Source organism: Perna viridis, chromosome 7, assembly GCF_037379345.1.
Source record: "Perna viridis isolate PV_CMFRI_1.1 ecotype Kerala chromosome 7, ASM3737934v1, whole genome shotgun sequence".
Taxonomy (NCBI): domain Eukaryota; kingdom Metazoa; phylum Mollusca; class Bivalvia; order Mytilida; family Mytilidae; genus Perna; species Perna viridis.
Genome location: NC_142451.1, coordinates 218,304 through 241,989, shown reverse-complemented (window position 1 = coordinate 241,989; position 23,686 = coordinate 218,304). Strand labels below are relative to the sequence as shown.

Below are 23,686 nucleotides of genomic sequence, written 5' to 3'. Positions count from 1 at the left end.
GCATTATATCACGCCTTGTGAATAGAGGTAAAATGTTTTTAAACAAATGTTTGTTTACAATTATTGAATGACGTCATCTTGTCATTAATTGCATCGCAAATCCAATGAGATAAAATTTGTTTTTGCTGTCTTACTACATTAGTTATATCGATAAAATGCCCTCTATATCTAGCGAAAAATGCCATATTTCAAAGTGACTTTTTAAGATGAACATTTACGCATTTCAGACTGAAATATGTCATAACTGTATGGTCGTCAAAAATAGATTCACAATAGAAAGAATAAATTGTTTCGTACGAGTATGTAAAATCGAAGGATGTATGAGTTACAAATCACCTTATTTTCGATCGAAAAAAAAAACTGTCAATAAGGGTTGATAATAATTGATTACAACTTAATATATGAATAATATTTCAGTCAAATTATTATTGCCATTACATGAGTTCGGACATTTAATTAAATGAATTACATATATTTTGCAATTGTAATTAATCGAATTACAATTTAAATTTAACGTCATGAATGCCAAGTATAAGTAAAAAAAATCTCCTGTACATTGAACCAAACATAAAGACCTTTTAACAATGTACATCGCTCACAAAAAAATGATTGATTACTTGTACAATTAAAGCACTATCTGTGTATTACAATTCTAACATCGTTGCTGAATTAATTAATCAATTCAATCACTATTGAATGTTATTATTTTTCGAAACGGTCACTGAGGTGCTTTATTCAGCCTAAATTTATATTTTGGTCTTATTTTGAAAATCATTTGTAAATAGAAACACTTACTCAGCACGAAAATCACTGTCTGTTTTTTTTTAAATCAAATTTCATATAAGTAAATTTTTGAAAGAGAATTTAGAAAAACGAAATCAGATCAAAATTTTCAAAAAGTTCATCTTGGGGGCCGATGCCTAAATGACCCATTTTAGGTTAGAATTTGATTTTGAAAAATATAAATTTTTTCAACAAAAATCCCTGTCTTGTGTTGTTGAATACAAATTATGAAATTTATATTATATATTTGTCTTCCATAAACAGAATTCTTTTTGTTTGCAGAGTCGAGGAAAATGACACTGTCTATTTGGAACATTTGTTAAAAAAAAAGAATTGAAAATGAAGAAACTGAAGCAACTGGGATAGCTATCTACTTCATTTTATGCTAAAAAAAAACAGGTAAATTGAAGTACAATGTTGAATAGATAGGACAAATGGCTAATAGAAACTTATATTTATATCCTAAAAAAAAAAGAATACTTATTGTTTTATATAAAGGCCTGATTTAAAATATACTGTAAAATTATGTTTCTAGCACATTTCTAGGAAAGGTTTCCCTAAAGTCCTGAGCGAAATCTAGAGAATATTTGCATAATGGCGTTGCTTTCTAATATTCACTAAAACATAAGTTCTTGTATACCCTAATAGGGCTGCTTTTTTCTATATAGCATTTCTTCTTATCAAACAATCAATAATGTACTTTAGCATCGTCAGATCATAATTCGAATTTCACATTACATACAAATGTCAGTTAATGTAAACAGGGATATTATAAATGTCTCTACGAAGCGTGATATCTTTTTCACGACACATTCTACATTACATGTCCTGACAATTATGTATTCACAAAACTCAGATTCGTCAAAATGAATATCAATCCATTTTTTTTCTGGTACAATTTAAAACCATTAAAATACATACACGCAATTTTAAATATTCTGAGTTTGTCCCCAATGCACAGGTTTGAGAGATATGGATTTCATATATATATATATGTGTATATCGTCAAAGATCAATTGTGAATAAGTGTGACACTGTTTGTTTCATATTTTATTTTATGTTAGGATGCACGATGATCATAGGATTTGTTTGTGTGCCGTCCTCTCAATGACTGGAAAATGTCCTTCCCGATCTTTTATATAATGGATTAAACGACAAAGATAGTTGTATCGTATAGACAGATAATGATAGAAATTCTCCATTTATATTATTCCACAAGACAGCAGAAAGATGGCACACATTGCACCAGTTGTGAACAACACACGGATTTTGCCTAGGTATAAACGAAAGTTTTCTGTTCAATGATCATATTGATTATTTGAGATATACATTTGGTTTTGTTTGTTACCAATTTAATTCTGATCACAAAGAATACTTCAGTTTTGGAAAAAAACAATAATGAACTCTGCAGATTAAAGTATTCAGAAGACATTTTTTTTAATCAACAAATAAAAAAGATTTCTTTTCATAATGTTGTAAAGAAATCATTGAACATTTTGAACATAATGTAAGTTACCTCTTACCTAGATAGCTGGGAAGGGAAATGCTTCGATATGATTATAATATTGACATTGAAATATTCAACATCCTAATCTTAATAGCGGGATGCATTTATTAATTAATACCTAATTGTGGGTTCAAAATAGTTTTTTTATAAGCCATCAAGAAGGCTTTGTTTGTTAACTTACTTCATATTGTTTTATTAGAGACATTACTGTTCAATGATATTGAAGTTTGCTTTAAATAATAAGGGTTAGTTTGTTTATTGAACAAAGGTTAAAGTGTATACCTTTTTTCACTAAACCTACATAGCCATTTTTTAATTAAGGTATGGATTGCTTTTAAGTATAACTTCTTTTCTGACGGTGGAATCATAGCTAAAATATAGTCAAGCACTGACTCTTCCGACATGAAATAGCATGAAATGCCTACTATAGCAAAAAATCGTCTAATTTGCGACACACATTATTCTTAATACAATCGAACATATATTGGAATGAAGGAAGGCTCAAATTATTGGCATATACAATATTTTCCTCCCGTCAAAACAGCATTTTAATAAATTTAGATTTGGACCACAATTCTTCAAATATCTTGCAGGTGGATGATAATTCAATTTAACTGTCTTCAGAGAGGTGTTTTCTTCTATACTCCATTGATGAAGTGCTGTATTCTCTAGTCCAAAATCAATATATTCGTTGATGCCGAAATCCTGTACACCTTGTACATGTACAAAATGGCTGAGAGTAAGCTACATACCAGTTCTGAAATCTTGCAGCCCGAATATAAGCGTTTTCCATTTATGATAGCTTTTATCAATTTTTTCAATAATTAAAAATTCTGGAATCTTACATTTAATGTTTAATCGAACTTATTGAACAATTTGGACATATTGTAATTTTATAAGTTATCCCCTACATAGAAAGCTGGGAAGAGAAATAATTCGGTAGAAGCATATTATAGACATTAATATGTCCAAAATCATCGTCATAGCTGCGAGATGCATTTATGTAATTCAACCTCGTTGTGGTATCATAAAATCTATTTTTTTTTGGTCTTAATTGTACATTCAGCCACATCGATTTGTTATTTCAAATGTTGATAGAGTACAGAAAATTCTTCCCATTTTATTGTATATGAATGAATGGAGAATATGGATGGGGAGTGGATATTGTGCATATTGAACGGAAAAGAAGGAATACTTAAAAAAAATGTATACCTTAATTATAAATGGCTATGTAGATTTAGCGAAAAAAAGTATAAAGAATGTAGAATACCAGCGTTTTTTATTGACAAATTTGATAGAAGCTATTATAATTAGAACATTTTTTTTTAAATAATAATAATCGAGCTACAGGATTTCACAATAGGTATGTAGCTTACCGTCAGCCATTTTGTAAATGTACAAAGTGTACAGAATTTCAGTAATTGTATGCGTACATTGGAAATCTATCGATTTGTGATTTCAAATATTGAAAGAATACAGAAAATTTCCCATTTAATGGCATATGGATGAATGGAGAATGCGGATTGGGGATGGGTATTTATATAGGGGGGGGGGTGGAGAATTTGAATGGAAAGGAAGAGAAATTGAACGGGAAAGTATTCATTAATATGAAATTACAAATGATAATTTAAATGTTGAAAAATAAAATAACTGATAAGAAATATGCAATTGGGATTTCATGAGGGTGGGGGGTTTCTATGGGGGCGGGGTGGGTTTAAGGACAATTGGGAATGGGAAGATTGTAAATGGTGTAAATGACAAGTTTATACCATTCAAGAGCTGGATGGTCTTTGTTTGCTTAATGGCTCTTTTTTAGATTGAGTTAATATATCAATAACTACAAATATATTTCAAAGAGACGGGTAGGAGTATTTTGTTTTATTTTATTGCAAAGTTTGCAATCTGTGTTTTTAATACATTAATCTCAAACTAACATCAACTTTATCAAAGCAAATAAAGAACGATAACTCTTCATGTACCTTATCTCAAAATGGAAATAAAAATCTTAGGTTGGCTGTGTAATCTGTAACTAATTCTTAATAGACCAGTTCCAATTTCAACACAAATCTAGCTAGCTTAGTGAGTGATTTATAGAGCTCTCTTGGTAGAAACCTGTTTTACATTATACCAATTTGTCCTACTTAACTAATAATTGGAGTATCATATACTTTTACTTAAAAAAAACAAAAAGACTTTTAATTTTAAACTTGTTATAAAAACAAAAGTAAAGTGATTGCACTTAAAATTGAAATTGGCTAGGCAAATAAGTCTTGCTATAATAAACTATTAATATGTCTTGCATAGTTTACCAAGGTAACAAATCGAAACAGCACTGAGTAATAACAGCTGGCTGTTTAAATGAAGCCCATCTGCACAAAACTTCCCCTGTTGTACCTCCTTTGTCTTAAAGCTTGAAAAGTGCCAAAATGCTCCATTTACTTGATAATTTGAAAACTTTTAAAATATAAGTTTATCGCTTGTCTACAACAATTAAATTGCAGAAAGAGTATTTGTACTTCTAAAAAGCTGGATCCTGTTTAATACTTGGAATATTGCCATATGGTTAACCTAATGCGTTAATAAGAAATTACTATCAGTAATCCCTTTTACAAGGTCATGAACCTACAGCTTACATAGAACATTAGAGCTAATCTGAGAAAAAAATCTATTTGTTTTGTTTTCCTTAAGGATATTCACTGCTGTGTTTAAAGATTATAAGGATTTTAGAGGGTTGTAAAATCTGTTAAGATCTTTTTATGCTAGAATGTAGAAAAAAAATGATGGGTCAGTGTGCTTCTTTTTGAAACATAAGCCTTGGAAAATTTCACATGATTTTCCATAGGTTTTGTCTTAAAAGGCTTTATACGCAGAAGAAATAACAAGAATTTCATAAAAAAATGTCGAAATATTATGTTAAGATGTGTTTAATCAAATTATGAAAATAAAAGTGGGGATCACTAAGTAAAAAATATCAATGCAATGAAATGGGTAGAGGAGTACAACAATCTGACATAAAAATGACTGGACATGAGCAGTGAACATCTTTATAATGCTATGTCATGTCATATGATGTGTTAATTCATAATTTATTATATTGTTTTCTTAGTATTATGATTCAATGTAGGTACTTATCTCCAAGTGCAATTGATTTTTATACACCGTATATTAATAAAAACAAATATTATTGAAGAATCCTTTATTGCTCTAACTTGCTTGTAACTTGTAATTTTTTTTACTCTTTAAGTTATACAACTTAACTTATAAAGAGTAATCAAGGGAACCAAGGTTATAGCGGTAATCAAAAGAACGTAATCCAGGGACAAAGACCAGACATGGAAAACAGACATACACAACAAAGAATATAAAGTAACTAAAATCATACATACAAAGTAACAAAAGTAAATGAGCAACTCGGAAGAAAATGATCATATTCTGTACCATAAAGACTTATAGTTCATACGTATTTTGTTATGGTCTTCTAACTTGTTATATTTAATATATTCTATTTTGTCAGGTTACTTATGTATGAATATTTTGAGTGATTATCAACATTTGACTCTTGTAGTTCAATCCATCATATTTTTTAAGTTAGTAAGATTTATGTCATTAGATCTGGATGTTGGAAATATTGATAAATGGTATACATATTAGTTTTACTGGCTTTCATATACAACTTGGCACTCCTTACTGTGTTAAAATATCATATTATACCAAAGTGATTGAGATGAACATCATCAAAACATTAAAATCTGTTGATTGTCATAAACACTTGTGATACCTTGAGATCTGTATATTCTTGTTTTTCCTTTTGTATTTATCTGTATGTACATGTACTTAATTTACTCAAAATGAACATGCATTGAAAGCTAAATGAATCTGCTATAATACGACATAAATTTTATTGTTACATTTATTCACTAATATATATTTATATGAAATCAAAATTGTTAACAAAAATTGCTTCCTTCTGTTTATGTTGACTTGCAAACGAAAAACTTGAATATCGTTTGATTTGGATTTCAACTTTTGTAAAGACTGCTGACATAATTGAATTGTACTATGCAGGAGACTTTCAGAAATGTTATTCTATACATGCAATGTCATGTTGACGTGTGCATTGACTATAGGTGTTGTCCCACTTGATATATTCAGCGGCACTACCGCGATCTCACCCGACGATGTATTGCCTGGTCAAAGGCCATGTGAGCTATTGCCATCAATTGGCGTCCGTCGCCGTCGTCCGTCGTCGTGGTCGTTAACAATTTTTTTTAAAAATCTTCTCCTTTCTCAGAAACTACTTAGCGGAATTATATGAAACTGCACAGATGTTCCTTTGGGCATCTTTCACAAAAGTTGTGTTTAGATTGTTGATCCGTCAAACAACATGGCCGCCGGTAATGAAAATAGAACATAGGGGTTAGACTATATATTGCATATATATTTTCATTTTAATCTGTCAAGCCATTTAGGAGTTATTGCACTTTTTTCGACGTTTTTTCTTTCATTTTTTTAATGTTATTTCTTTAAAAAAATTTCTCCTCTTACCCTACTTGATCGATTGGAATCAAACTTAGTATTGATGTTCCTTGGGGTATCTTGCACAAAAGTTCTGTTTAGATTTTTGATCCGTCAAAAAACTTTGTCACCGTTACTAAAAATAGAACAGGGGTCAAGCTGTAGTTTTTCAATATATCTCAAAACCCATTAGCCAAATTATAACCGAGTAAAACTGTTCAGCATGATGAGATCTACCTGTGGTCCTTTCGTTATTTTCATCTGTTAAGCCTTGTATTGATCCTTATGATCAGTTCCATCAAAGTCATCGTAGGCCAAAATTATTAGTTAACCTCGTGATAAATGTATTGCCATTGAAAGACAAAATTTAACCAGGTGAGAGATTCAAGCTCCTGGGAGCCTCTTGTTATGTTTGTCATAGAGCTTGAGGTCGACACATTGACATAAACTTCTTTTCTAGTGTTAGAAACATCAGTAGCTGTGGAATGAACGCCATGTTGATTAGTCTGTGACACAACATTAATGTCCATTGCCTGGTTAGCGTACGATGGCACTGTAGCACCACAATCCGAAAATCCATCTGACTGACTTAATTATAAAATACAAATAGAGGCGAACATGCTTAGGATTCTTTAAGGGGGTTTATCTTAAATCCACTATAAGTAAAACTGCTTGATAGTAAAACTTGATATTGCTTTATCAGATAATATGCTCAATAATTGTAAACTACAATTTCTAATATAATTGAAGATTTATAAATGCACGAAGCCGGACTTGTCTCCAAGTTCTGAGAAAGTTTGTGTTCTGTGATTCAGAATCATCTTTTTTTTCAAACCACAAAAAAAGATGAAAGGAACAGTTTTTAATTCAATGCAATTGATGTATGTTCTTTTGTGAATTTTGTATTATTTTTTGTTTCTGTTTATGAATGTGCACAAAGCCAGACTTGTCACCAGGTTCTGAGAGATTTTGTACTTGATTTAGGACCATCTTTCTTCAAACCACAAACAAGATGAAATGAACAGTTAATAATTGAATACAATTGATATATGTCCCTTTATGAAATTTATGTTTGTGAATGTGCATGAAGCCTATCTTGTCTCCAAGTTCTGAGAAAGTTTATATCCAGAATTTTTTGCCCTGGGTTGCGATTTCTAATAAAAGTATTTAAGAGAAACCAGTGGAGTAATTTACATGTTAGTTGTTTTATATACATGTATTATATTTGATTTATAACAGAAAAAGTTTCTTTGATGGAATATTGGTTGATATGTATTTTCTTTTGAACATTTTGGATTGCTTTACAAAGAAATAAGTGTTGAAAGATGTTTTGAAATAATAAAAAAGGATATTTGGACTAAACAGAAATTTAATCGTTGTAGTCTTTGATTTACTGCTCAAAGTATATGATATTGGAAAAGTCATGAACTTCAAGAACTCTATATGTAATTATTGTAATATTGTTAATAATGATTGTGGATAAATGAATTTAATACGTTATTCAGTTTATGATGCAATAAATTGTATTTGATTTTATATTAGTATTGATAACATTACTAAAAGTATTTTTATATACAAAATATACATTCTGCCTACCTATTCTGATGCCATGATTATTATATGAACAGTTTTTTTTTTCTTCAGAAATTCTGAAATTAATGCATTTGTATACATTATTTCAATCACAATGTGTAAAAAAATGTAGAATTGTAATGTAAAATTAGCTGTGATGTAACTTTTTAGCCCGTGTACTACCATCACATACATTATAGTAACTGCTGTGCTTTACAGAACTTGCATTTTTCATTTATTTATTTATTTTTGTAATACATGAACTATTATGTGGTGAATATAATGTAAAGAATATTATAGTACTGTTAAAATTGGGATGTTCATTTATGATTGTTATTGTAAGCAGTACAGTTCAAGTGGTGGAACATGTCCATTCAAGTCTTTTGTAACTGTACATTTCTCCAATCATCTAATGAACACTGTGAAACTTGAGACCTGCTTTACCTAGACGCCATTGTTTCACCGCAATTAAGTTCTGAAACAGCAAATTTCTCTTATTGTCGAAGAAACTATTATGCAACAAGTAATTAGTCAAACGACGAGTAAATTGTCATGCTTTCAAGATGGAGTAATTCATAATTTAAACTAAAACAAGTTTTCCGTGAAAAAACTAATTTCATTTTGGTTGTAGCGCTACTGCAACATTTTTTATGAAGTATTGTTACTGATGAAAATAAGAGTTTCATTACTTCTATCAACTTACTAGATATATGGAATTATACTGGTTTTATATTTGATTTGTGATCATAAACTCAGATGTTTTAATGATTTTGAATATTTACATTTTTTTTTTTCAAAAAGTTATAAAAAAAAAATCCACAAAGATCATTTAGCTAATGATCCTACTTGCCATCTCCCTTTCATATAGAGAATAATATTCTAGTCTTATCATCTTCATATGTTTTACCAACTTTCCCATTATTTGACAGTTGACTCTTACAAGAAGAATGAAAATATTCAAATTGTTTTGTCTTTAAATAAATCTGTGATCAGTTTTGTTCTTTCCAACTGATGAATCGCAGCCTCTCTTTTCTTCGTCTTCTGTTTTACAGAAGTGTACATCTGCACAATAAAAAAGACGCGATCCTAATGTATATGTACTATTTTTTTTACAGTAAGACCAAATGACACTTTTATTTTGTGATATGTTATTTTTAGTCAAAGGGCTTTTCAGTAGCATCCAAATTACCATGTATTCTTAAATCTCATTCAGTGTCATAAAATACTGCACTTCATTTTGAAGGACTCAGTGTCAAGCTCCTGAAATTGGAAATAGGAAAATATAAATCGTTGGAAATGTTAACATCTGAAAATATCTTCCTGTATTTGCATTTATAAATAATAATCACTAGAATTATTGACACCCTGTCATTTTTAACAGATCTGTTGTACATGTACGATAACAATTGCAAATGAAGTTATAAGACTCCAGTTACTGTCACTTATACATGTGGCTCCAACCCAGTAATGTTTCATACTGATATTTGTTAAAACTCCACGTGGAACTGGGTAACTGTAGAATAATATTAACTGATAAGGGGTACCAAAGTTTTCCTTTAGTACTGGTAAAGTGTCCATAGTAATAGTTTTTAAAATAACCAAACGATCTGTATCATTCTTAGTTCAAGTATATCAGGATATCTTAAAAGCTAAATATAGACTTTTATATACAAAATAAATGAGTTACACAATTGTTCAATTTAAATTGTAGTATTATAATGATAATGTTTTATGTCTTAAACTCATATATATTTTGTTCCGTACGATTTCTTACGAAGCCTGACTTGTCTCGAAGTTCTAAGGATAGAACGACTATATTGTAAATCTTTTCTGCAGTCATGTTTAATAGCAGGTCTTATTTCCATAAGCAAATGTTAACTAGTCATGAAAGCATGTGAACATTTTCCTTATGTTGAGTTTATATGGAAATGTTATTTGAAAACCACTTCGGGAATGTAATAAGAGATTACATGTACATGTATTGAAGTATATGCTACTACATGTAATATGGTTTTTGAATTTGTTAACTGTTCACAATGTACTTTCGCCTTCTTCATAATATTCGCACTTCAGTTGATATGTGTATTTTGTTCTTAGAATAAAAAAAATTGATCACTCTGATTTATTTAAGCTTATCCTGCTTACGTCGCCTTTATATGAAAATCCACTTAAAGCCCATGTTGTGGTAGTTTACGTGTTATGTATCAGAGATATCAATCGATAGGGGACGAAGTCCGTGTACGGTATATACCACAAATCTAAAATATAACATAAGAAGTACTGAAAGCCTGATTTCAGTCTTACAGGGAGTAATATCCGGTGTAACTTTCCACAATTTATGGATTAAATACTGGCCAAATGACCAAATAGTTCTGAAAGAGAAAAACAAACTGAATGTAGAGTAAGGTAGTTTCATATCTTAACTTACGCAAGGACTCGTTTGTTGTCATCCATACCTTAATTAAAACTTCCTCCTTTTACATCTCGGTCAGTCTAATATATTAAGTCATATAAGTTGATATCTAGTACTCAGACGTGTTGAAATCAATACACCAAATGGCATAATATACCTAAACCATATTTAATAAAAAAAATCGAATAGGTCTGCAATAGACATGTTTTCACAAAAAATCCATACATAAAGAAAGACAAAAGATATTTCACTTACAGTTTTGTAGCGTGGGTTTCTGTATTGTTTTCCTATAAATGACTTGCAATGGAAACAACTAGTATTTTCTGATATAAATATTGATACCAAATGTAGAAATGGTGAGAAATCCTTTTACAAGATAGCATCAGGAACACTAAAATTTACAATACACAAACGTAAAGAAATAGAAAGTTACACACAGAAGAAATCACTTAAAAAAATAAAGATCTTTATGAAATTGAAATTGATGTGTTGTTTAATCATTCAGTATGTGTTGGTAGAAACATGTTTTCTGGACGATAAATTTGTTCTACAATGTACAAGTTTAAAACAAAAGGAAAGCTGGGATAAGTTTTGGTTTGGGTTGTTACTTAACTGTAAGGAATAAGGGACCAAAACAAGCATTTTCAAGACATCCAATCAATAATTTTATTAAAAGTGTATATATTTCTTTGACATTGTACCTCAAGGTGCCATTCAAAAACAATCTACTGGAGTTTGCAGATCGAGCGTCAAATTTAAATTACCACGGATTTTACCTAATGGTACATAAATAGTAAAGCCAGGACCTACACACAATTTTCTCACAAAAAAAACACAAAAAATCCACATAAAAGACAAAACAAAATAAAAATAAAAACAAAAAAGAAGAAACAAAAGCCCCCTAAAAATAAAATAAAACAAGTTTTAAGTTGTGCTTGAAAGCAAGTCACATACAAGTTCCCTCATGTTCCACACATGATCACAGAATCAAAAAAAATTAAATTCAATGTACAATGTCAAGCCTATATACCACGTTTTATAAAATTTAGATGAAATTTACATTATTTTCCAGTGGGGCATATTAATTTAGATGGCGGCCATTTTAAATGGCAGCCATCTACAATAATCCAAAATATGGAACTCGTTCACACTTAGATGGTTTTATATATCCTTCAAATCTGATGAATATATTACAAGTAATTTTTTCCTACATAAAGGAGAAGCATTTGAAAAATCACAAAAATCAACCAAATTGTATAATGGCTATTTAAAGGAAACAGAACGCATCAATTCTCATGAGCATTAATGATTTTGAGTAGGAAAATGATATTTCAAGTACTTAGGCCATATTAAGAAAACGGTCAGCATCTTAAGTTATGGGCGTGCATGATTTTAGCAGGAATACGTGATTTGAAACAGTTTGGCCATGTTAGGCTAACAATGCTTAGATGATATGATAAGCATCCATTTTTGGGTAGATCTCCGTCATACGTGCATGTCAGAGGTACGGTTTGCGTCAGATATGATGATCATATACGTTATTGGTAGGTAAATGTTATTTCGAGTCGAAAGGTCATATCAAAACTAAAGTACGAATCATACGTGATGAGCATGTATGATTTAGGTAGGAAAGTGCTATTTCAAGTAATATTTTCATACTTACGCTTCATATCAAATCATATGTGATGTGCATATACGATTCCAGAAAGAACGTGATGTTTCAAGTACTATGATCATGTTAAGAGTTCTATTCGCATCATATATGATTGGTATGGAAAATTAAGATACGGAAAGGGTATTTCACACAGTATTATTATTTTTGGAATTGAGGGGTGAACAGTACGCATTGATTGTCATGATCATTAATGACTTTGGGTAGGAAAATGATTTTTCAAGTACTTTGGCCATGTTAAAAAACAGTTGGCATTTTAAGTAATGGGCATGTATAATTTTAGCAAGAATAAGTTATTTAAAACCGCTTGGCCATGTTAGGCGTACATTTCCTATATGAGGTGATGGGCATGCATTTTTGGGTAGTTTTTCTGTCAAACGCGCATGTCAGGGGTACGCTTGCCTTCCGATGTGATGGTCATGTACGTTATTGGTAGGAAAATGTTATATCGAGTCGTAAGGTCATATTAAGAATACAGTACGAATCAGATGTAATAGGCAAGTATAATTTAGGTAGGGAAGTGCTATTTGAAGTAGTATGGTCATATTTAGGGTACATATCAAATCTGATGTGAACAGCATGTATGATTCTGTTAAGAATGAGCTATTTGAAGTAGTATGATCATGTTAAGAGTTCAGTTCGCATCGTATGTGATTGGTATGGAGAATTAAGGTACGCAATTGGTATTTCCCACAGTATTGGTATCTTTGGAATTGTATAATGGCTATTTAAGTGAGAACAGTATGCATCAATTGTGATGAGCATTATTGATTTTGGGTAGGAAAATGATATTTCAAGTATTTTGGCCGTATTAAGAAAACATTTTGCATCTTAAGTTATCGGCTTATATGATTTTAGTAGGAATAAGTTATTTGAAACAGTTTGGCCATGTTAGGCAAACACTTCTTATATGTGATAAGCATGCATTTGTGGGTAGTTTTTCTGTCATACGTGCATGTCAGGGGTACGGTTTGCGTCAGATGTGATGATCCTGTACGTTATTGGCAGGAAAATGTTATATCAAGTCGTAAAATCTAATTACAGATAAATTACTAATCAGATATGATGAGTATGTGTGATTGAAGTAGGAAAGTGCTAGTACAAGTAGTATGGTCATATTTAGGTTACATATCAAATCAGAGGTGATAAGTATGTTTGATTCTGCTAAGAATGAGCTATTTCAAGTAGTATGATTATGTTAAGAGTTCAGTTCGCATCATATGTGATTTGAATGGAGAATTAAGGTACGAAAATGGTATTTCACAGAGTATTGTTATCTTTGGAATTGTATAATGGCTATTTAAAGGAGAACAGTATACATCAATTGTCATGAGCATTAATGATTTTGGGTAGGAAAATGATACTTCAAGTACTTTGGCCATATTAAGGAAACGTTCGCATGTTAAGTTATGGGCATATATGATTTTAGCAGAAATAAGTTATTTGAAACAGTTTGGAGATGTCAGGCGTACAATGCTTATATGATGTGATAAGCATGCATTCTTGGGTAGTTTGTCTGTTAAACGGGCATGTTAGGGGTACGGTTTCCCTCCGAAGTGACTATCATGTACGTTATTGGCAGTAAAATTTTATTTCGAGTCGTAAGGTCATATTAAGAATACAGTACGAATTAGATATGATGAGCATGTATGATTTAGGTAGGAAAGTGCTATTTGAAGTAGTATGGTCCAATTTAGGATACACATCAAATCAGATTTGATAAGTATGTTTGATTCTGCTAAGAATGAGCTATTTCAAGTAGTATGATTATGTTAAGAGTTCAGTTCGCATCATATGTGATTGATATGGAGAATTAAGGTACGAAAATTATATTAGACAGAGTATTGTAATCTTTGGAATTGTATAATGGCTATTTAAAGGAGAACTGCACGTATCAATTGTCATGAGCATTAATGATTTTGGGTAGGAAAATAATATTTCAAGTACTTTGGCTATATTAAGGAAACGTTCGCATGTTAAGTTATGGGCATATATGATTTTAGCAGGAATAAGTTATTCGAAACTGTTTGGAGATGTAAGGCCTACAATGCTTATATGATGTGATAAGCATGCATTCTTGGGTAGTTTGTCTGTTAAACGGGCATGTTAGGGGTACGGTTTCCCTCCGAAGTGACTATCATGTACGTTATTGGCAGTAAAATTTTATTTCGAGTCGTAAGGTCATATTAAGAATACAGTACGAATTAGATATGATGAGCATGTATGATTTAGGTTGGAAAGTGCTATTTGAAGTAGTATGGTCCAATTTAGGATACACATCAAATCAGATTTGATAAGTATGTTTGATTCTGCTAAGAATGAGCTATTTCAAGTAGTATGATTATGTTAAGAGTTCAGTTCGCATCATATGTGATTGATATGGAGATATAAGGTACGAAAATTGTATTTCACAGAGTATTGTAATCTTTGGAATTGTATAATGGCTATTTAAAGGAGAACTGCACGTATCAATTGTCATGAGCATTAATGATTTTGGGTAGGAAAACGATATTTCAAGTACTTTGGCTATACTAAGGAAACGTTCGCATGTTAAGTTATGGGCATATATGATTTTAGCAGGAATAAGTTATATGAAACAGTTTGGAGATGTTAGTTGTACAATGCTTATATGATGTGATAAGCATGCATTTTTGGATAGTTTGTTTTTTAAACGGGCATGGTAGGGGTACGGTTTCCCTCCGAAGTGACTATCATGTACGTTATTGGCAGTAAAATTTTATTTCCAGTCGTAAGGTCATATTAAGAATACAGTACGAATTAGATATGATGAGCATGTATGATTTAGGTAGGAAAGTGCTATTTGAAGTAGTATGGTCCAATTTAGGATACATATCAAATCAGATTTGATAAGTATGTTTGATTCTGCTAAGAATGAGCTATTTCAAGTAGAATGATTATGTTAAGAGTTAAGTTCGCATCATATGTGATTGATATGAAGAATTAAGGTACGAAATTGGTATTTCCCACAGTATTGGTATCTTTGGAATTGTATAATGGCTATTTAAGTGAGAACAGTATGCATCAATTGTGATGAGCATTATTGATTTTTGGTAGGAAAATGATATTTCAAGCACTTTGGCCGTATTAAGAAAACGTTTGGCATCTTAAGTTATCGGCTTATATAATTTTAGTAGGAATAAGTTATTTGAAACAGTTTGGCCATGTTAGGCATACACTTTTTATATGTGATAAGCATGCATTTGTGGGTAGTTTTTCTATCATACGTGCATGTCAGGGGTACGGTTTGCGTCAGATGTGATGATCCTGTACGTTATTGGCAGGAAAATGTTATATCCAGTCGTAAAATCTAATTACAGATAAATTACTAATCAGATGTGATGAGTATGTGTGATTGAAGTAGGAAAGTGCTAGTACAGGTAGTATGGTCATATTTAGGTTACATATCAAATCAGATGTGATAAGTATGTTTGATTCTGCTAAGAATGAGCTATTTCAAGTAGTATGATTATGTTAAGAGTTCATTTCGCATCATATGTGATTGATATGGAGAATCAAGGTACGAAAATTGTATTTCACAGAGTATTGTAATCTTTGGAATTGTATAATGGCTATTTAAAGGAGAACTGCACGTATCAATTTTCATGAGCATTAATGATTTTAGGTAGGAAAATGATATTTCAAGTACTTTGGCCATATTAAGTAAACGTTCGCATGTTAAGTTATGGGCATATATGATTTTAGCAGGAATAAGTTTTTCGAAGCAGTTTGGAGATGTCAGGCGAACAATGGTTATATGATGTGGTAAGCATGCATTCTTGGGTAGTTTGTCTGTTAAACGGGCATGTAAGGGGTACAGTTTCCCTCCGAAGTGACTATCATGTACGTTATTGGCAATAAAATTCTATTTCGAGTCGTAATGTCATATTAAGAATACAGTACGAATTAGATATGATGAGCATGTATGATTTAGGTAGGAAAGTGCTATTTGAAGTAGTATGGTCCAATATAGGATACATATCAAATCAGATTTGATAAGTATGTTTGATTCTGCTAAGAATGAGCTATTTCAAGTAGAATGATTATGTTAAGAGTTTAGTTCGCATCATATGTGATTGATATGGAGAATTAAGGTACGAAATTGGTATTTCCCACAGTATTGGTATCTTTGGAATTGTATAATGGCTATTTAAAGGAAAACTGCGCGTATCAATTGCCATGAGCATTAATGATTTTGGGTAGGAAAATGATATTTCAAGCACTTTGGCCGTATTAAGAAAACGTTTGGCATCTTAAGTTATCGGCTTATATGATTTTAGTAGGAATAAGTTATTTGAAACAGTTTGGCCATGTTAGGCATACACTTTTTATATGTGATAAGCATGCATTTGTGGGTAGTTTTTCTGTCATACGTGCATGTCAGGGGTACGGTTTGCGTCAGATGTGATGATCCTGTACGTTATTGGCAGGAAAATGTTATATCAAGTCGAAAAATCTAATTACAGATAAATTACTAATCAGATGTGATGAGTATGTGTGATTGAAGTAGGAAAGTGCTAGTACAGGTAGTATGGTCATATTTAGGTTACATATCAAATCAGATGTGATAAGTATGTTTGATTCTGCTAAGAATGAGCTATTTCAAGTAGTATGATTATGTTAAGAGTTCAGTTCGCATCATGTGATTTGTATGGAGAATTAAGGTACGAAAATGGTATTTCACAGAGTATTGTTATCTTTGGAATTGTATAATGGCTATTTAAAGGAGAACTGCACGTATCAATTGTCATGAGCATTAATGATTTTAGGTAGGAAAATGATATTTCAAGTACTTTGGCCATATTAGGGAAACGTTCGCATGTTAAGTTATGGGCATATATGATTTTAGCAGGAATAAGTTTTTCGAAGCAGTTTGGAGATGTCAGGCGTACAATGCTTATATGATGTGGTAAGCATGCATTCTTGGGTAGTTTGTCTGTTAAACGGGCATGTTAGGGGTACAGTTTCCCTCCGAAGTGACTATCATGTACGTTATTGGCAATAAAATTCTATTTCGAGTCGTAATGTCATATTAAGAATACAGTACGAATTAGATATGATGAGCATGTATGATTTAGGTAGGAAAGTGCTATTTGAAGTAGTATGGTCCAATTTAGGATACATATCAAATCAGATTTGATAAGTATGTTTGATTCTGCTAAGAATGAGCTGTTTCAAGTAGAATGATTATGTTAAGAGTTAAGTTCGCATCATATGTGATTGATATGGAAAATTAAGGTACGAAATTGGTATTTCCCACAGTATTGGTATCTTTGGAATTGTATAATGGCTATTTAAAGGAGAACTGCACGTATCAATTGTCATGAGCATTAATGATTTTGGGTAGGAAAATGATATTTCAAGCACTTTGGCCGTATTAAGAAAACGTTTGGCATCTTAAGTTATCGGCTTATATGATTTTAGTAGGAATAAGTTATTTGAAACAGTTTGGCCATGTTAGGCATACACTTTTTATATGTGATAAGCATGCATTTGTGGGTAGTTTTTCTGTCATACGTGCATGTCAGGGGTACGGTTTGCGTCAGATGTGATGATCCTGTACGTTATTGGCAGGAAAATGTTATATCCAGTCGTAAAATCTAATTACAGATAAATTACTAATCAGATGTGATGAGTATGTGTGATTGAAGTAGGAAAGTGCTAGTACAAGTAGTATGGTCATATTTAGGTTACATATCAAATCAGATGTGATAAGTATGTTTGATTCTGCTAAGAATGAGCTATTTCAAGTAGTATGATTATGTTAAGAGTTCAGTTCGCATCATATGTGATTTGTATGGAGAATGAAGGTACGAAAATGGTATTTCACAGAATATTGTTATCTTTGGAATTGTATAATGGCTATTTAAAGGAGAACTGCACGTATCAATTGTCATGAGCATTAATGATTTTGGGTAGGAAAATGATATTTCAAGTACTTTGGCCATATTAAGGAAACGTTCGCATGTTAAGTTATGGGCATATATGATTTTAGCAGGAATAAGTTATTCGAAACAGTTCGGAGATGTCAGGCGTACAATGCTTTATGATGTGATAAGCATGCATTCTTGGGTAGTTTGTCTGTTAAACGGGCATGTTAGGGGTACGGTTTCCCTCCGAATTGACTATCATGTACGTTATTGGCAGTAAAATTTTATTTCGAGTCGTAAGGTCATATTAAGAATACAGTACGAATTAGATATGATGAGCATGTATGATTTAAGTAGGAAAGTGCTATTTGAAGTAGTATGGTCCAATTTAGGATACACATCAAATCAGATTTGATAAGTATGTTTGATTCTGCTAAGAATGAGCTATTTCAAGTAGTACGATTATGTTAAGAGTTCAGTTCGCATCATATGTGATTGATATGGAGAATTAAGGTTCGAAAATTGTATTTCACAGAGTATTGTAATCTTTGGAATTGGATAATGGCTATTTAAAGGAGAACTACACGTATCAATTGTCATGAGCATTAATGATTTTGGGTAGGAAAATGATATTTCAAGTACTTTGGCTATACTAAGTAAACGTTCGCATGTTAAGTTATGGGCATATATGATTTTAGCAGGAATAAGTTATTTGAAACAGTTTGGAGATGTCAGGCGTACAATGCTTATATGATGTGATAAGCATGCATTTTTGGATAGTTTGTCTGTTAAACGGGCATGGTAGGGGTACGGTTTCCCTCCGAAGTGACTATCATGTACGTTATTGACAGTAAAATTTTATTTCGAGTCGTAAGGTCATATTAAGAATACAGTACGAATTAGATATTATGAGCATGTATGATTTAGGTAGGAAAGTGCTATTTGAAGTAGTATGGTCCAATATAGGATACATATCAAATCAGATTTGATAAGTATGTTTGATTCTGCTAAGAATGAGCTATTTCAAGTAGAATGATTATGTTAAGAGTTTAGTTCGCATCATATGTGATTGATATGGAGAATTAAGGTACGAAATTGGTATTTCCCACAGTATTGGTATCTTTGGAATTGTATAATGGCTATTTGAGTGAGAGCAGTATGCATCAATTGTGATGAGCATTATTGATTTTGGGTAGGAAAATGATATTTCAAGCACTTTGGCCGTATTAAGAAAACGTTTGGCATCTTAAGTTATCGGCTTATATGATTTTAGTAGGAATAAGTTATTTGAAACAGTTTGGCCATGTTAGGCATACACTTTTTATATGTGATAAGCATGCATTTGTGGGTAGTTTTTCTGTCATACGTGCATGTCAGGGGTACGGTTTGCGTCAGATGTGATGATCCTGTACGTTATTGGCAGGAAAATGTTATATCCAGTCGTAAAATCTAATTACAGATAAATTACTAATCAGATGTGATGAGTATGTGTGATTGAAGTAGGAAAGTGCTAGTACAGGTAGTATGGTCATATTTTGGTTACATATCAAATCAGATGTGATAAGTATGTTTGATTCTGCTAAGAATGAGCTATTTCAAGTAGTATGATTATGTTAAGAGTTCAGTTCGAATCATATGTGATTGATATGGAGAATTAAGGTACGAAAATTGTATTTCACAGAGTATTGTAATCTTTGGAATTGTATAATGGCTATTTAAAGGACAACTGCACGAATCAATTTTCATGAGCATTAATGATTTTAGGTAGGAAAATGATATTTCAAGTACTTTGGCCATATTAAGTAAACGTTCGCATGTTAAGTTATGGGCATATATGATTTTAGCAGGAATAAGTTTTTCGACGCAGTTTGGAGATGTCAGGCGAACAATGGTTATATGATGTGGTAAGCATGCATTTTTGGATAGTTTGTCTGTTAAACGGGCATGGTAGGGGTACGGTTTCCCTCCGAATTGACTATCATGTACGTTATTGGCAGTAAAATTTTATTTCGAGTCGTAAGGTCATATTAAGAATACATTACGAATTAGATATGATGAGCATGTATGATTTAAGTAGGAAAGTGCTATTTGAAGTAGTATGGTCCAATTTAGGATACACATCAAATCAGATTTGATAAGTATGTTTGATTCTGCTAAGAATGAGCTATTTCAAGTTGTACGATTATGTTAAGAGTTCAGTTCGCATCATATGTGATTGATATGGAGAATTAAGGTTCGAAAATTGTATTTCACAGAGTATTGTAATCTTTGGAATTGGATAATGGCTATTTAAAGGAGAACTACACGTATCAATTGTCATGAGCATTAATGATTTTGGGTAAGAAAATGATATTTCAAGTACTTTGGCTATACTAAGTAAACGTTCGCATGTTAAGTTATGGGCATATATGATTTTAGCAGGAATAAGTTATTTGAAACAGTTTGGAGATGTCAGGCGTACAATGCTTATATGATGTGATAAGCATGCATTTTTGGATAGTTTGTCTGTTAAACGGGCATGGTAGGGGTACGGTTTCCCTCCGAAGTGACTATCATGTACGTTATTGACAGTAAAATTTTATTTCGAGTCGTAAGGTCATATTAAGAATACAGTACGAATTAGATATTATGAGCATGTATGATTTAGGTAGGAAAGTGCTATTTGAAGTAGTATGGTCCAATATAGGATACATATCAAATCAGATTTGATAAGTATGTTTGATTCTGCTAAGAATGAGCTATTTCAAGTAGAATGATTATGTTAAGAGTTTAGTTCGCATCATATGTGATTGATATGGAGAATTAAGGTACGAAATTGGTATTTCCCACAGTATTGGTATCTTTGGAATTGTATAATGGCTATTTGAGTGAGAGCAGTATGCATCAATTGTGATGAGCATTATTGATTTTGGGTAGGAAAATGATATTTCAAGCACTTTGGCCGTATTAAGAAAACGTTTGGCATCTTAAGTTATCGGCTTATATGATTTTAGTAGGAATAAGTTATTTGAAACAGTTTGGCCATGTTAGGCATACACTTTTTATATGTGATAAGCATGCATTTGTGGGTAGTTTTTCTGTCATACGTGCATGTCAGGGGTACGGTTTGCGTCAGATGTGATGATCCTGTACGTTATTGGCAGGAAAATGTTATATCCAGTCGTAAAATCTAATTACAGATAAATTACTAATCAGATGTGATGAGTATGTGTGATTGAAGTAGGAAAGTGCTAGTACAGGTAGTATGGTCATATTTAGGTTACATATCAAATCAGATGTGATAAGTATGTTTGATTCTGCTAAGAATGAGCTATTTCAAGTAGTATGATTATGTTAAGAGTTCAGTTCGAATCATATGTGATTGATATGGAGAATTAAGGTACGAAAATTGTATTTCACAGAGTATTGTAATCTTTGGAATTGTATAATGGCTATTTAAAGGACAACTGCACGAATCAATTTTCATGAGCATTAATGATTTTAGGTAGGAAAATGATATTTCAAGTACTTTGGCCATATTAAGTAAACGTTCGCATGTTAAGTTATGGGCATATATGATTTTAGCAGGAATAAGTTTTTCGACGCAGTTTGGAGATGTCAGGCGAACAATGGTTATATGATGTGGTAAGCATGCATTTTTGGATAGTTTGTCTGTTAAACGGGCATGGTAGGGGTACGGTTTCCCTCCGAAGTGACTATCATGTACGTTATTGACAGTAAAATTTTATTTCGAGTCGTAAGGTCATATTAAGAATACAGTACGAATTAGATATTATGAGCATGTATGATTTAGGTAGGAAAGTGCTATTTGAAGTAGTATGGTCCAATTTAGGATACATATCAAATCAGATTTGATAAGTATGTGTGATTCTGCTAAGAATGAGCTATTTCAAGTAGAATGATTATGTTAAGAGTTAAGTTCGCATCATATGTGATTGATATGGAGAATTAAGGTACGAAATTGGTATTTCCCACAGTATTAGTATCTTTGGAATTGTATAATGGCTATTTAAAGGAGAACTGCACGTATCAATTGTCATGAGCATTAATGATTTTAGGTAGGAAAATGATATTTCAAGTATTTTGGCCATATTAAGGAAACGTTCGCATGTTAAGTTATGGGCATATATGATTTTAGCAGGAATAAGTTATTTGAAACAGTTTGGAGATGTCAGGCGTACAATGCTTATATGATGTGATAAGCATGCATTCTCGGGTAGTTTGTCTGGTAAACAGGCATGTTAGGGGTACGGTTTCCCTCCGAAGTGACTATCATGTACGTTATTGGCAGTAAAATTTTATTTCGAGTCGTAAGGTCATATTAAGAATACAGTACGAATTAGATATGATGAGAATGTATGATTTAGGTAGGAAAGTGCTATTTGAAGTAGTATGGTCCAATTTAGGATACACATCAAATCAGATTTGATAAGTATGTTTGATTCTGCTAAGAATGAGCTATTTCAAGTAGTATGATTATGTTAAGAGTTAAGTTCGCATCATATGTGATTGATATGGAGAATTAAGGTACGAAATTGGTATTTCCCACAGTATTGGTATCTTTGGAATTGTATAATGGCTATTTAAAGGAGAACTGCACGTATCAATTGTCATGAGCATTAATGATTTTGGGTAGGAAAATGATATTTCAAGCACTTTGGCCGTATTAAGAAAACGTTTGGCATCTTAAGTTATCGGCTTATATGATTTTAGTAGGAATAAGTTATTTGAAACAGTTTGGCCATGTTAGGCATACACTTTTTATATGTGATAAGCATGCATTTGTGGGTAGTTTTTCTGTCATACGTGCATGTCAGGGGTACGGTTTGCGTCAGATGTGATGATCCTGTACGTTATTGGCAGGAAAATGTTATATCCAGTCGTAAAATATAATTACAGATAAATTACTAATCAGATGTGATGAGTATGTGTGATTGAAGTAGGAAAGTGCTAGTACAAGTAGTATGGTCATATTTAGGTTACATATCAAATCAGATGTGATAAGTATGTTTGATTCTGCTAAGAATGAGCTATTTCAAGTAGTATGATTATGTTAAGAGTTCAGTTCGCATCATATGTGATTTGTATGGAGAATTAAGGTACGAAAATGGTATTTCACAGAGTATTGTTATCTTTGGAATTGTATAATGGCTATTTAAAGGAGAACTGCACGTATCAATTGTCATGAGCATTAATGATTTTGGGTAGGAAAATGATATTTCAAGTACTTTGGCCATATTAAGGAAACGTTCGCATGTTAAGTTATGGGCATATATGATTTTAGCAGGAATAAGTTATTCGAAACAGTTTGGAGATGTCAGGCGTACAATGCTTTA

General features: G+C 31.9%; 2 protein-coding genes and 1 long non-coding RNA gene across 13 annotated transcripts in view; 2 read left to right on the top strand and 1 right to left on the bottom strand.

The window, feature by feature from the left end:
- LOC148610847 (uncharacterized) overlaps window positions 1–8,752 on the top strand; it is a 32,694-nt gene extending 23,942 nt beyond the window's left edge. For 2 of the 3 annotated variants that reach the window (XR_015923967.1, XR_015923969.1), the window contains 2 exons: window positions 1,066–1,182; window positions 1,848–5,482. The gene's annotated coding sequence lies outside the window, so the exon portion shown is untranslated. Of the gene's footprint in view, window positions 1–1,065; window positions 1,183–1,847; window positions 5,483–7,265 lie in introns of those variants that run through there. The other variant, XR_015923968.1, reaches the window with a different exon arrangement.
- The window catches only part of LOC148610844 (uncharacterized), a 109,046-nt gene that overhangs the window by 37,358 nt on the left and 48,002 nt on the right, over window positions 1–23,686 (top strand). The window lies entirely within an intron of this gene.
- On the bottom strand, window positions 9,202–12,481 carry LOC148610846 (uncharacterized). The gene is made up of 3 exons (XR_015923990.1): window positions 11,046–12,481; window positions 10,523–10,635; window positions 9,202–9,637 (listed from the first exon to the last, which is right to left on the bottom strand). It is a non-coding gene; the product is annotated as an uncharacterized LOC148610846 (long non-coding RNA).